The sequence below is a fragment of the Ixodes scapularis genome, unplaced genomic scaffold (assembly GCF_016920785.2).
Source record: "Ixodes scapularis isolate PalLabHiFi unplaced genomic scaffold, ASM1692078v2 PGA_scaffold3__209_contigs__length_174095766, whole genome shotgun sequence".
Taxonomy (NCBI): domain Eukaryota; kingdom Metazoa; phylum Arthropoda; class Arachnida; order Ixodida; family Ixodidae; genus Ixodes; species Ixodes scapularis.
In genome coordinates, this window is record NW_024609868.1 from 168,141,909 (window position 1) to 168,154,232 (window position 12,324).

The following is a 12,324-nucleotide window of genomic DNA, read 5'->3' on the forward strand; positions in this document are numbered from 1 at the left end:
GCTTTTCGGAAAGAAGTAAGTATTGCGCGTATTTCCGCTCTACCGTGAAGGCGACAATATACATCGGTGACGGAGTAAAAAATGTTATTCTTATAAAAACGAAGCCGGGTTAAAAAATATACTTAAGAAGACACTTAAGACTGCTTGCGTGTAGGAATGCGACAGCATTCCTGCGCGCAGCGCATTCCTACAAGCTTTCCTACATCATGCACCCCCGCTGTGCAGGGGCGGCGAGCCCCGCGGGCTCGACGGCTTCCGTGACGAAGCCTCTGCGTTGCTCTGCTTTTGGCGAATGGGAATTTTACTGCCGTTTTTCTGGCCAATGGGAATTCATCTGCCTTTTCGCTTCCACAGAGGGTTACAGAAAACGCCGGCTTCGCTCCATGGGACCAGTTAATGCTTTCGCATTAAAAAGCACTCGTTTACAGAAAAGTGATTCTAATAAAAATTATAATATTCCATTAGTTTGCAAGGTGGCCTTGACAGAGAACCTCAGATCTACTTCCGAAGCCATATCTTTAACGCAATTATAGTTCCGCTCGCGAGCTGGTGGAAGTTCACCATGATGAATTCAACTCGAGACTGGGGTAGACGGAGGAAGAGCCTTTTACGGTGGAACAAAAAATAAAAGAAACAGACAAGTTCTCTAGCTCAGCTAATAAATTTGCTCAACTACCCTCCATACATAACGAACCTCAAGCGTTTCTTTCATTATATTTTGAATCTTTCTGAGTTGCTTGTGCCATTGCTGCCACATGTAAGGGGGGGGGGGGGGGGGGGGGGGGCCGAGGGCCCGTCAAGCTGCATGATGCAGATTTTTTCCTCGGTCTCCCTCCGTCATTCATGTTTCGACGAAAATAAACATTATTATTACTATTATATTTTGAAGCTGGAATACCTACTGATCATTTCTAGTCCGCAGGTCTCTGCATAGTATCTAGGGTCTGCCGAACAACGAAATAGAAGACAATAAATTATTAATGTTTTTGTTTGTTTTTTTAAGTTAAAGCAGCTTTATTGCAAATTTTCAGTGTCCGGTGAATATTTTGTTTATATATATATTTAATTTCTATTTTAATACCAACTGCAGACCATGATTTAGCTCATTTGTGAGGTACTATTGTACACAAAAAAATAAATGTGTCTTGAGAAAACACCTCTCTGAATACATACCTAAATTGCTCACACACCTCCGCAGCATGTACATTGTCTCCCAATGATCAGTAAAACGAGAAGTCTTTTAACACGCTTCTGGTTAACCGCGTTCCAAAACTGTCTGCTATTGGTTATAATCAGGCTATTCACGTCTCCAGCTCGACGCTCGCCCTCCCGCGGCGGAAACGGGAAGCGCTCTAGTGAGGGTCCCCCGATTCTCCTGCTCAGCGGGCACGACGGAACTGCTCGCGATCATGGCTCGCGAAATGTCATTTCCGAATGCAAAAAACAATTTTCCCTGTCCCATTGTAGTGCTGCAGCCGGTATAGGATTGTACCTTGCTGGAGAGTTTTAGCATTGCGCAAAGAAGCAAAAGCAAGCCGTGTGCGTTTGCGTTAGAGTTGCGTGCACCACGTTGTGCGTGCGCCTCATCCCCATGCGCCATCCAAGACCACAATCTTGGGCTCCACGCACGCGCAGTGTAGAACACGCAAAGCTAACGCAAAGACACAGCTCTTGCGTTCGCTCATATACGCAATACTAAAACTCACTACTGTTTCACCGGCTTCCAACACCAACGAATCGTGCTGCAGTGAGCAGGCGTGCAAGCAGGTAAGCGTTCCTTCGAACTGGAAAGGATGAGATTGGCAAAACGACCGAGCGTAAAAATGAAAGTAACTAAATTTTATTTTAAAAAAATCATAATAATTTTTTTTTTTATTATCACTTTTTTTTTTAACTTTTGTGCATTTGGTCAGGAAGGATATTGGCGGCGACTTTGGACGGTTTGCCGATTGTCAAAAGTCGCTACTTCAATAGCAAAATATACTTTACCCACAATTAATGTAATTTTACATGGATTTCTCACATTAGTTAGAATTTTTTCATTGATATTAGACTATTTTATTTTATTTCTTTGTAATCAAAAATGCTGCAATTGCCACCAGTGATGATAATTAGCACACTTTTAATTGTGATATGTGTTTGCGCGTTTGAAATTAGATCATAAGCAACAAATTATATTAGAGCTTAAAAAATACGTATTAAAATATTCGAATTCTAAAATATTATTATTAATACAAATCACGGCAATGTATGCCCCCAATTAATGCCAAGATCACGAAAATACGCCATTTAACCATAATAGTCTTTGCAGAAAGGTATAATTTCGTTTTCTCAATAGCATTTCAAAAACTCTGATATTGTTATCAAGACAGGCATAAAGTCAAACACTGGATATAATATAAAGTCCTATGCGTCACGCGTTGCTATGGAAACACACACACACACTTACAGCTGTCTGCCTCGAATTGCGCCTTTGGGTTGTTGCAGTAAGAACGGAATTTATTAATAAATACGTTTTTAATGACATATTATAAAAATATAAATTATTCTCTTATTCTTGTGCTTGGAATAATGTTAAACCAATTAATCATTTAAATACCCAAACCCCAATTAAAAGGCCCGCAGTTTATTATTTCCCACGAAAATAATCTGAGCGAGAAAACGCAGCCAGAACGCACAAATATCAGCACTGATTTTTTAAACGAGGCAGAGGGGCTTAGAGTGATAAACCGGAAGTTCAGAAGTGGCATCCCCCCCCCCTTCCCCGGTTGCCGCCATGTTGTACGAAAAAGTGACCACTCGTCACGTGACCTCACAATAGCCGTGACGTCATCGGTAAGATGGCAGCGCCCATGGCCAGCAGATGCGGGTTTTTTCAGTGCGCGGTAGCCGTGATGTGCAGCTGGTTTCCGACGACTTCGAGCTTCTTCGTGCTCGCTGACGCAGGTATAATGTGGACATATTGAAGGGATGAGACTGTATACCCTTTCTGCGCAAGATCGCTCTGGATCATCTGGATATTAACGCCTGTGAGACAGCATCAGCCGTATCGCCGTACCGGTGCTCAGATTCCCGGATGTGTTCGAGGATCGATAGAACTTTGAGTGCTTTTAGCATGAAATTTTCGCATTCTCTTAGCTTTGTTTGAACTTTGGAATGTCTGAGAATCGACGCGAAATGTATGCGTCGGACGTAGGGCTTAGGGGAATTTGTTTCAACCCTAGGTAACTGCACAATCACAGCAACATTTAGCGAGGAAGCTCCTGTGACCTTTACGTTTCGTACTAATCAACAGTTTTACGATATAACTTCCAGCATAAAATATTCGCATTTTTCTAGCTTCGTTTGAAAGTTGAAATGTCTGAAATAGGGCCTAGGGGATGTTGCTTCAGCCCTGCGTCACCGAATAACCATAGCAACTTTTAGCGAGGAAGCTCCTGCGATCTTTAACCTTTTGCGCTTATCGACGATTCTACATTCGATCGCAATATTTCTTTGAAGTGAAAACTTGGCGTTTGCTTAATCGACGTGCACGTGAACTAATTACTTATGTTCATTAAACAGTTTATTGTTCCCCTTGGAACTCAGAACACGGCAAGTATTCACATTCTTGATTGATCAGTGCACAAAATGTTGCATCCGATGTCCCTTAGAAATTAGTATTAGTAGACTTTTTACCTTGCCGATCGGCATCAATAGTTCACAGTAACCTCCATGTATATGATCATACTCCTCTTAGAGGTTGTCTAGTCCATCATTCTAGCTTCTAGAATTTAAAAAGAAAAATGCAGCCCCACTCTTTAAATGTAATGCAACTCGGAAATAAAAGGTTAACTGCTCATTTTTCTCTTTCGTAGGATTCACAGCAGCAATTTTTTTCATCAAGAGCGTATTGTATTAGTCGGTCAATAGTTTACTTGCTCCAATTACCTGGACAAGATGATTCATATTTGCGTTCATCCCGTGCCTGAAGAGGAGTCTTCTTGAAAAATGTTGACTACCATTCCTTTCAGCCCCTTCAATAGACATTTTCCAAAAGTGTGAGCTGACTATATTTGGTTTCACCGTAACTTAGAAAAGGGCAACCGCCACATCCCCCTCGAGCCAATCAGAGAGACGGGGTGAAGGTGTGTGACAAATCTGTGCAGACGAGCACTCTGGTGATATGTTGTCATATGCCTCTCTCCAACGTGCATATTGACTCACCGAGACTGTAGCCTTCGCTGCTTGCCGAATTGTGAGGAAACGAATTACACTAGCTGCTACTCTAATTACGTAAGGCCTTCATACTTTGGGCACTTTTTCGACAAGAATGCTATGTCAGCCATCACAGTGAACTTGAAAGCTGCATTAGCGTTCAACGTGAACTGAAACCCATTTGTGTGCTTTACGCCAAAAAAAATGGTGAGAGTTTTGTTGCGTGATGGGGTTTTGCAAAGGGTCTATTGTGTGATAGGTGTAGGAAGTAGCCTGCTATTTAACGATGCATCAACACATGATATTAAACTAGATGCTCAGAGGTGTGTTTTTTTTTTAAATTAACAAGTTACAGTAATAATGATTCCTTACGAGTGTAGTACTTAGCTTCGGTAGCTGGGCCCGTTTTGTGCTCGTCAGTGGGCTTTGATGTTGTTGTCATGTGTGTAGTTTTCAGTATCCTCTCTGCAATTGATACAAAGGCCCCTGGCGGGATTAAATTAATAAATAACATTTTCACATCACTGGAGTTGGTTTTCGGATGCACCACATGTTTATGAGAGGTGGAACAAGTGCAGCCCCGGCAACAAGCCTGTCAGTGTGGTATGTCCCATTAATTAATATTGAAGGGTCAGAGATGCGAGTGTCCTCAAAAGGTCCAGCGCATGCAGTGAGCACAATTCTTGGTGTAAACTCTGAAGGCGTAATGTCATGCGGAAATATGTTTATTTGGTTAGTGTATCAAAGACATTTATTTTCACTTGAATACATAATTACTAATTTTTAGCTAATGGTTCCATAACGAGTTCTTTCTGCGACAGTGGTGTCAGGCGTTCAGTCGTAGTAAATGTGCTTTTTGTTGTCCGATGACGCTCCTGGCCCGTCGGTGTTCAGCTTGGTCAAGTGGCAACTTTGACTGACTGATGCCGTCTTGTAGTCATACGTCATGTGCTGCCACTGACATCTGATGCACTAAGGCTGCAGGGCTCGCTTCTAGCCCGGAAATTTTCCTGGTAGTTTTCTGCGTCAATTCAGCAAGCTAGGGCATGCATTGCTTACGTGACTGTGCCTTTTGCTGTACCGTTGACCTGGTGGCTGGCAACAATGTTTGTTTGCCATCCAAGCCATTTCACTTCCATTCCGTAATAGCGATTTCTTTTGCATCAAACGACCACTGTGTAAGTCTCGCGTGGCAAAGTGAAGTTGGGTGATGCTTGGTGTTCAGTTTATGAGAACGACCAAACATTCCATTTCTTCAAGTCACTGAGCGGCATTCTCACTTAAAGTTGGAAATTGTGTGCTTCGTGGAGGGGACAAAGCTAATTGGTGTCACCAAATTATTAGGTATTTTCCTTGGACGACACCCGACACCAAATCAACTGTCATTGCATTGCCGCTCACCTGCCTTGTCGTGCTTACCTTCCGTCGAGGTGATGGTGATCAGGAGCGTCGGGGTAATGTCGGCACCAGGGAAAAAGGCCGCCGAAGATAATTCTCAATGCCCCGCGGTCCCTCCTCCAGACGTGGTCGAAGGTCGTTCGGCACGAAACCTTGCAGGCCAACTCATTAGTACGGGCAGCTACGGTAGACATGGTCAGCCTCATGCATTTGTAGCAGAGTGGTTTTCGGTCGGCCATTCGCAACACCTCCATTTTCGTCGATGTACTTTGTTCACAGCCGACCTACACCCGATGCCGGGAATGCTTTGGCGTCGGGGTGTCTGATTGAATTGGCACAGACTACTAAGGGGCAGCCGGTGGCGGTCATCGTGCCATTGTGGCGTAAGTCGCCCTCGGTTCGTCAGATGCCGCTTCGCTCTCAGAAGTCTCCCGTTGAAATGCCTGTCGAACTTGTTCCGAAACAATCTCGGCAATCAAAATAAAAGCCGGGCAACTGATGGCAGGATGTAGCTACCTGATCTCTTCCCGGACAATGTCATGGATTATGTCACGGATGCTTGGGAGGCTGGCGTCCAAGTTACAGCTGGACGACTCGAGTGTCGAGACGCCGGGAAGTTGTTGATTGTGACAGGCTCGGGCATGCAGTGCACGTTCAATGTGTGATGCCTCGGTGATATGAGCCCTTCGACTGTTGTCGGGGGGTTGCGGACAAGGCTGCCGAAGGAGTTATCCCTCGCATGAGAGACACGCCATTCTTAGCTTCTTGTCTTCTGTAGCATCAGGATTGGCGTTGGCACTCGATCAGGCGCAAAACATCCTCCAAGAAGGCGGTGACGCTCTCGTTGGGGCCGTGCCCTGGACAGAATCAGGAATGCGGCTTTCTCTCGTCAATGATGGCTGATTAACGTGCACTTCAGCTCAATCTTGCAAACTTCCCACGACGTTAAGGAGGATTCATAATTCTCAGAACAGTGCCTGGAAGTTTCTTCCACGAGAAGTATAGGTTCTGCATGAGCTGGTTATCAGTCCACCCATTGTGGCGGGCGACACGGTCATATTGTTCGATCCAGCCCTCGACGTCTTGATACATCTTGTGTAAAATGGCGTCGGAGTGTGAGGTTCGACTGGCATGCCAACAATGGTGGGAGCGGACGCGGTTTACTGCTACACGTTTGTCATTGTGGCTTAGTCAGCTTCGGTGTTTTTTGGCAGGAGACCGATTACCGGTGGTATTTCCTGGTAGCAGCGACTGGCTCGGATTTCAGGTTTATGCTAGGTGCATTGTGAGGTTTGTTCTTGTGGTGATCTCTCGTCTTGCGGTTTTTCTGCCGTTCTCGGGATAGTACATGGTTCAGGGCTTGCCGGAGGTTTAAGACGCGGGGATAGTCCGCCACCCGTGTCCCGTTTTGGGGTAACTCAGCTGAGGAGCCGCCAAGGTGCACACAGAGTGAAGGGCTATGGGTAAAGTACCCAGCACCACCACCAGAACATAGTATGAGAGCCGAGTATAGCCTGGAAATTTCCAGAATAGTAATTATTCATAGAAGATAGGATAGGAACAAGCATCCGTGACAATATAACAAAACTGACAGAGGAGAGTCTATCCTAACCCCAAAAGAAGCTGCATTCCTTTAGAGGCATTCTGCCCGAATAAATCCTCTCCTTCGGGGTTTGGCGACTGCCGTAGACGAACTGAACTGAAATGGATGTGGGACTATTTTTCTGGTAATGAGCCGCTGCAGACTGTCGCAGCAAAGCAGCGGGATTGGGTGAGCCGGGTAGGTAACAGGTTCGATGAAATGTCCATACAGCTTGCAATTCGCGTAACCAGTGTTGATGAAACGTTTGTGTCGACGAAACGTGCGACAGACCAGTGGATTCAATACGAACAGCAACACCTGTACTCCGTGAAAGTGCATGTCTACGCCAGAAAAATTTAGGAAGCAGCGCAGCATCACCTAAAGCAAGACACAGGAACTACCAGCTAAAAGGCAGCTCTTCGGTGCGCCGCATAACCGAAGTGAGCCTTCGGTTATTTAAACGAAGTGACACCACGATTGCACACTGCCATGCACGACTCACGCAATTTCCGTTGCTAAGCTGTGTATTCAGAGGCATTACACACGCTTCACTGCAGACCTCGAAGATTCCAGTCGTCAACGAGAGCACAGAAACGTCGCCTTAAACTTTATCCTAGCGATGATGTACAGGGGGAACAGCGCACCCGGAGAACAGTGATTCAAGTCAACATACACAAAAAAGAAAGAAACTTACTCAGCGGTGACTGACAACTCTCTCTATATTTACACTTTCTCTTCTTCTGTTTGTGCTGTATGCAAGGGCCAGGGAGAATAACTGGTATTTTTTCTTTTCTTTCGATATGATGCTAAATAGTGAACTAAATTGAAACTAATGTAAGACTAGGTAGTCTAATACTTTTTGTGACAAGGTTAAAGACGGAGTACTGACACATGTGCCGTTATGTTTCGCAATGCTCTCTGCCTCGATAATTTCTCTTGTGAGCTGGTTGTGGTGCTTGCCAAGCACGCCGCAGTTACTCAGCAGCACTGGGCAGCCACAGTCTCGACAGAGTGCCTAGATGACCGGAGCTTTTGTTGGTGAAAGTGTTGTTATGTTCACGGAGGCGATCGTTCAGACACCTTCCGGTCTGACCTGTGTACAGCTTTCCACAAGAGGGGAGAAAGGAGTACACCACCTTCTCTGTGCAAGGGACAAAGGTGTTCTTGTGCTTTTTTTTGGAGCCAACTGTCGTTATCGGTGGAGTATTTACCTTCTTGCATAAGCTGTGAAGTGTGTTAGGAGCTGAGAAGATGACTTCCAAGTTTACTCGGTTGGTTATTTTCTTCGGTCCGTGAGAAAAATTATGAATATATGGCACAATGATGGGCTTCTTTGGTTTGTCTCTTTGCTTTTGTTGAGTGCATAGGTCTTGCCTGCTTTCGTTGATGAGCGTTTCGGCCACTGATGTTAATAACGAGTTTGGGTATCCTGCGCCCTTTAGCCTTGAGACTTGCCCGTCAAAGCTCGCTGGAATGGAATGCGAGCAGGACTTTATGAGTGAGGTTTTGAGGCATAACCGCACGATTCTTCTTTTAACAAGTTTTGAATGGCCCGAGCTGAATTGTAAGAGCGTTTTTTTTTCCCCTGGGCTCATACGACCAGCATAAATGGTAGGGTAACATGAAGAGTCTGAGATCCAGGAATCTTAAAGAGCGCTCGTTTGGAAGTTCATGGGTGATTTCCAAAAGACTGATGCAGAATTTAAAACTGTGGTGGACGTCAGCAACCATGCTGGTGAAGTTGCGATCGTCAGAAGCTAGAACAATTAAAGAATCGTCGACGTACTGGAACACTCTTATAACTTTGGAGGTGCCTAATGATTGTTTTAGCTTCCTGTCGTTGTGCGCTAGATAGAGATCGCTAAGGACAGGGGCAATGCAGGACCCAATGCAGACAACTCTCTTCTGTAGGCATGGTTGTCAATCCCAGGTAGCAAAGGTCGACCTGAGGTAGATGTTAATCAAGGTCAAAAACTTGCTTTGGGATAAGCCCGACGCATTTTGAAAGGCAATAGCACCGAAGGTGTCTATGCTGTCCTCTATGTACCTTAGGAGGCGGTCATGGGGCAAGGAATAGTACAGATCCTTAATGTCGATGGAGAACACTTTTAGGTCTTGGTCACGATGCTCTTCTAAAAAGTTGAAAACTTCAGAGGAGCTGCGGATCAGGTATGGATCATCAATGTCAAGTAGGTTTAGCCGTGTTTGCAGAAATAAGGCAACAGACTTTTGCCATGCTCCCCTTTCAGAAACGATAACCTGGAGGGGCGTAATCCGCTTTGTGAGTTTGGCGCTGAAAAATAACTCTAGACTCAGATTTTTACTGCAATCGATGTAGGAGCAGAGTTGTTTTAAATCGTTCAAGTGACAAAATTGTTTTGCTTCCGTTTTAACTTTTTCCAGGGAGATCTCAGAGTGCTTGCTGAAAACGGATTGGACTGCTGATAATACTTTTTCTCCAAACGTGTCCGTATGCATGAGGACAAAACCTCCTTCTTTGTCAGCGGGCAGAAGATATATTGAATTCTCTTTCAGGTACGTTTCTACTCTCTTGATGGGCAGAGGAGTAGATGGTGGTTTGTACCGGATAAGCATGTCTACACCTTCAGAGATGCAGCGATCCATTTCGGTCTCCGGAGCTCGTCTCGAGACTGCCCTCACAAGGGAAAGTAACTCCGGTGCCGTATTCTTGGGTTCCACCGCAAACTTAGGGCCCAGACTGAGAACTTCCTGTACTGCGTTTGGTATGTGGATGTCTCCTATTGTGCATACGGGGTTATTGAACGCCTGTTCTCCCCTTGGTCTGTTCTTACGGAGATGCCACAAAGTGAGTCTCCACAGATGGTCGGTCGTTCTCTCTGTGAGGGAGGCGATTTCTCGTCTGGCCCTTCTGCTGAAGGGATTTGTCGGGTTTGTACGCAGCTGCACAAATAGGTAGTTCCGGTAGTGCCATGTTTGACGATGCCACTCGGCTTGAAGGATTTTGCAAAGTCGCTTTCTATGACCTACGGATGGTGTGAAGTTTCCGAATAAGGCCTTTGGAAATCACCCATGAACTTCCAAACGAGTGCTCTTTAAGAGTCCTGGAACTCAGACTCTTCATGTTACCCTACCATTCATGCTGGTCGTATGAGCCCAGGGGAAAAAAACTGCTATTACCATTCAACTCGGGCCATTCAAAACCTGTTCAAAGAAGCATCGTGCGGTTATGCCTCAAAAACTCACTCCTAAAGTCCTGCTCGCATTCCATTCCAGCGAGCTTTGACGGGCAAGTCTCAAGAATAAAGCGCGCAGGATACCCAAACTCGTTATTAACATCCGTGGCCGAAAAGCTCATCAACGAAAGCAGGCAGGACCTATGCACTCAACAAAAGCAAAGAGACAAAACAAGGAAACCTATCATTGTGCCATATATTCATAATTTTTCTCACGGACCGAAGAAAATAGCTAACCGAGTAAACTTGGAAGTCATCTTCTCAGCTCCTAACAAACTTCACAGCTTATGCAAGAAGGTAAATACTCCACCAATAACAACAGTTGGCGGCAAAAAGAAGCACAAGAACACCTTTGTCCCTTGCAGAGAGAAGGTGGTGTACTCCTTTCCCCTCTCGTGTGGAAATCTGTACATAGGTCAGACCGGAAGGTGTGTGAACGATCGCCTCCGTGAGCATAACAACACATTCACAAACAAAAGCTCCGGTCATCTAGGCATTCACTGTCGAGACTGTGGCTGCTTAGTGCTGCTGAATAACTGCGGCGTGCTTGGCAAGCACCGCAACCAGCTCACAAGAGAAATTATCGAGGCAGGGAACATTGCGAAACATAACGGCACATGTGTTAGTACTCCGTCTTTAACCTTGTCACAAAAAGAATTAGACTACCTAGCCTTACATTAATTTCAATTTATTTCACTATTTAGCATCATATCGAAAGAAAAGAAAAAAGACCAGTTATTCTCCCTGGCCCTTGCAATTGCACAGATAGAAGAAGAGAAAGTGTAAATATAGAGAGAGTTGTCAGTCAGCGCTGAGTAAGTGTCCCTTTCTTTTGTGTGTGTGTTGACTTGAATGACTGTTCTCCGGGCGCGCTGCTCCCCCTGTACTTTATGAGCAACCAACTCGTCTGAACCCCTTTCTTATCCTAGCGATATCCGAATCAATGCGAAATCCGCGCCACTGGGGTCCGACAAACGCTGGGCCGGTGGTCTCTTTCATGGCCATATTCCCGTCGGTCACCAGCGAAATGCACACCGTTTTTCTGTATTTTCACGTTATACCTACCTGAGACACCACGCTGAGCTCTGAACTAGCCCTCGACCGTCCACAAATGACGGCGTCGCGTCTGAAATGAACTTGCCGACACGAACGACAACCAAGAAAGCATCCGACAAGCTCCGACCCAGCTGGGGCCAGCCGCTGCCTGGGCGCTGGCATCTTCCCTGTGACGTCACGTATTTCGTTTGGTCACGTGACGAGTGGTCACATTTGCGTACATTGGCAGCGGCCTTATGGGGGTCACTTTCGAGTGCAGTCCGGAACCCCGGTTTATCGCTCTATGCCCGTCTTCCTCGTTGGATTTTTTCAACAACTACAACAACTACAAATATCAACCTTGGTCGAACGTGTATGTCACAAAATAAAGTTTCCGCGAACAACTTCTCGAACTAAATAACTACGATGTGAGACACATTTTGAAGTATGAAAGAAGAAATTAAATCGAAAATATAGGTTAGTTTCGGTTTCGCTCCACAGTTAAATCGCGCATCCTAGCGTAAATATTTTGCTAAACATCGTTCTTGTTTTAGGGGTGAAGAGGTGGCCTGCGCTAATAACACCCTAGCTTCCTCCTATTACCAGAAATAATTTGTGTCGCTCACCGGCTCAGCAGCAGCACGCATCTCCGACCCTCACTATATATAGTAGGAGACGCAAATAAAAATCTGTGTATAACAAAAAAAACACAAAAAACGCTCATTTTTTATTTTCTTATATTTCTGTTCCACGCAATAGCTGAATTTGAAACTTGAACATGGACGCGAACTTTATTACAAGAAATGATGCTTAGGACACCATACTAAAAGCTTCTAACATAACGGATTTTGTTCAGTGTACCATGCAGCCGTCGCGTTTGGTGATGATGATTGTTTA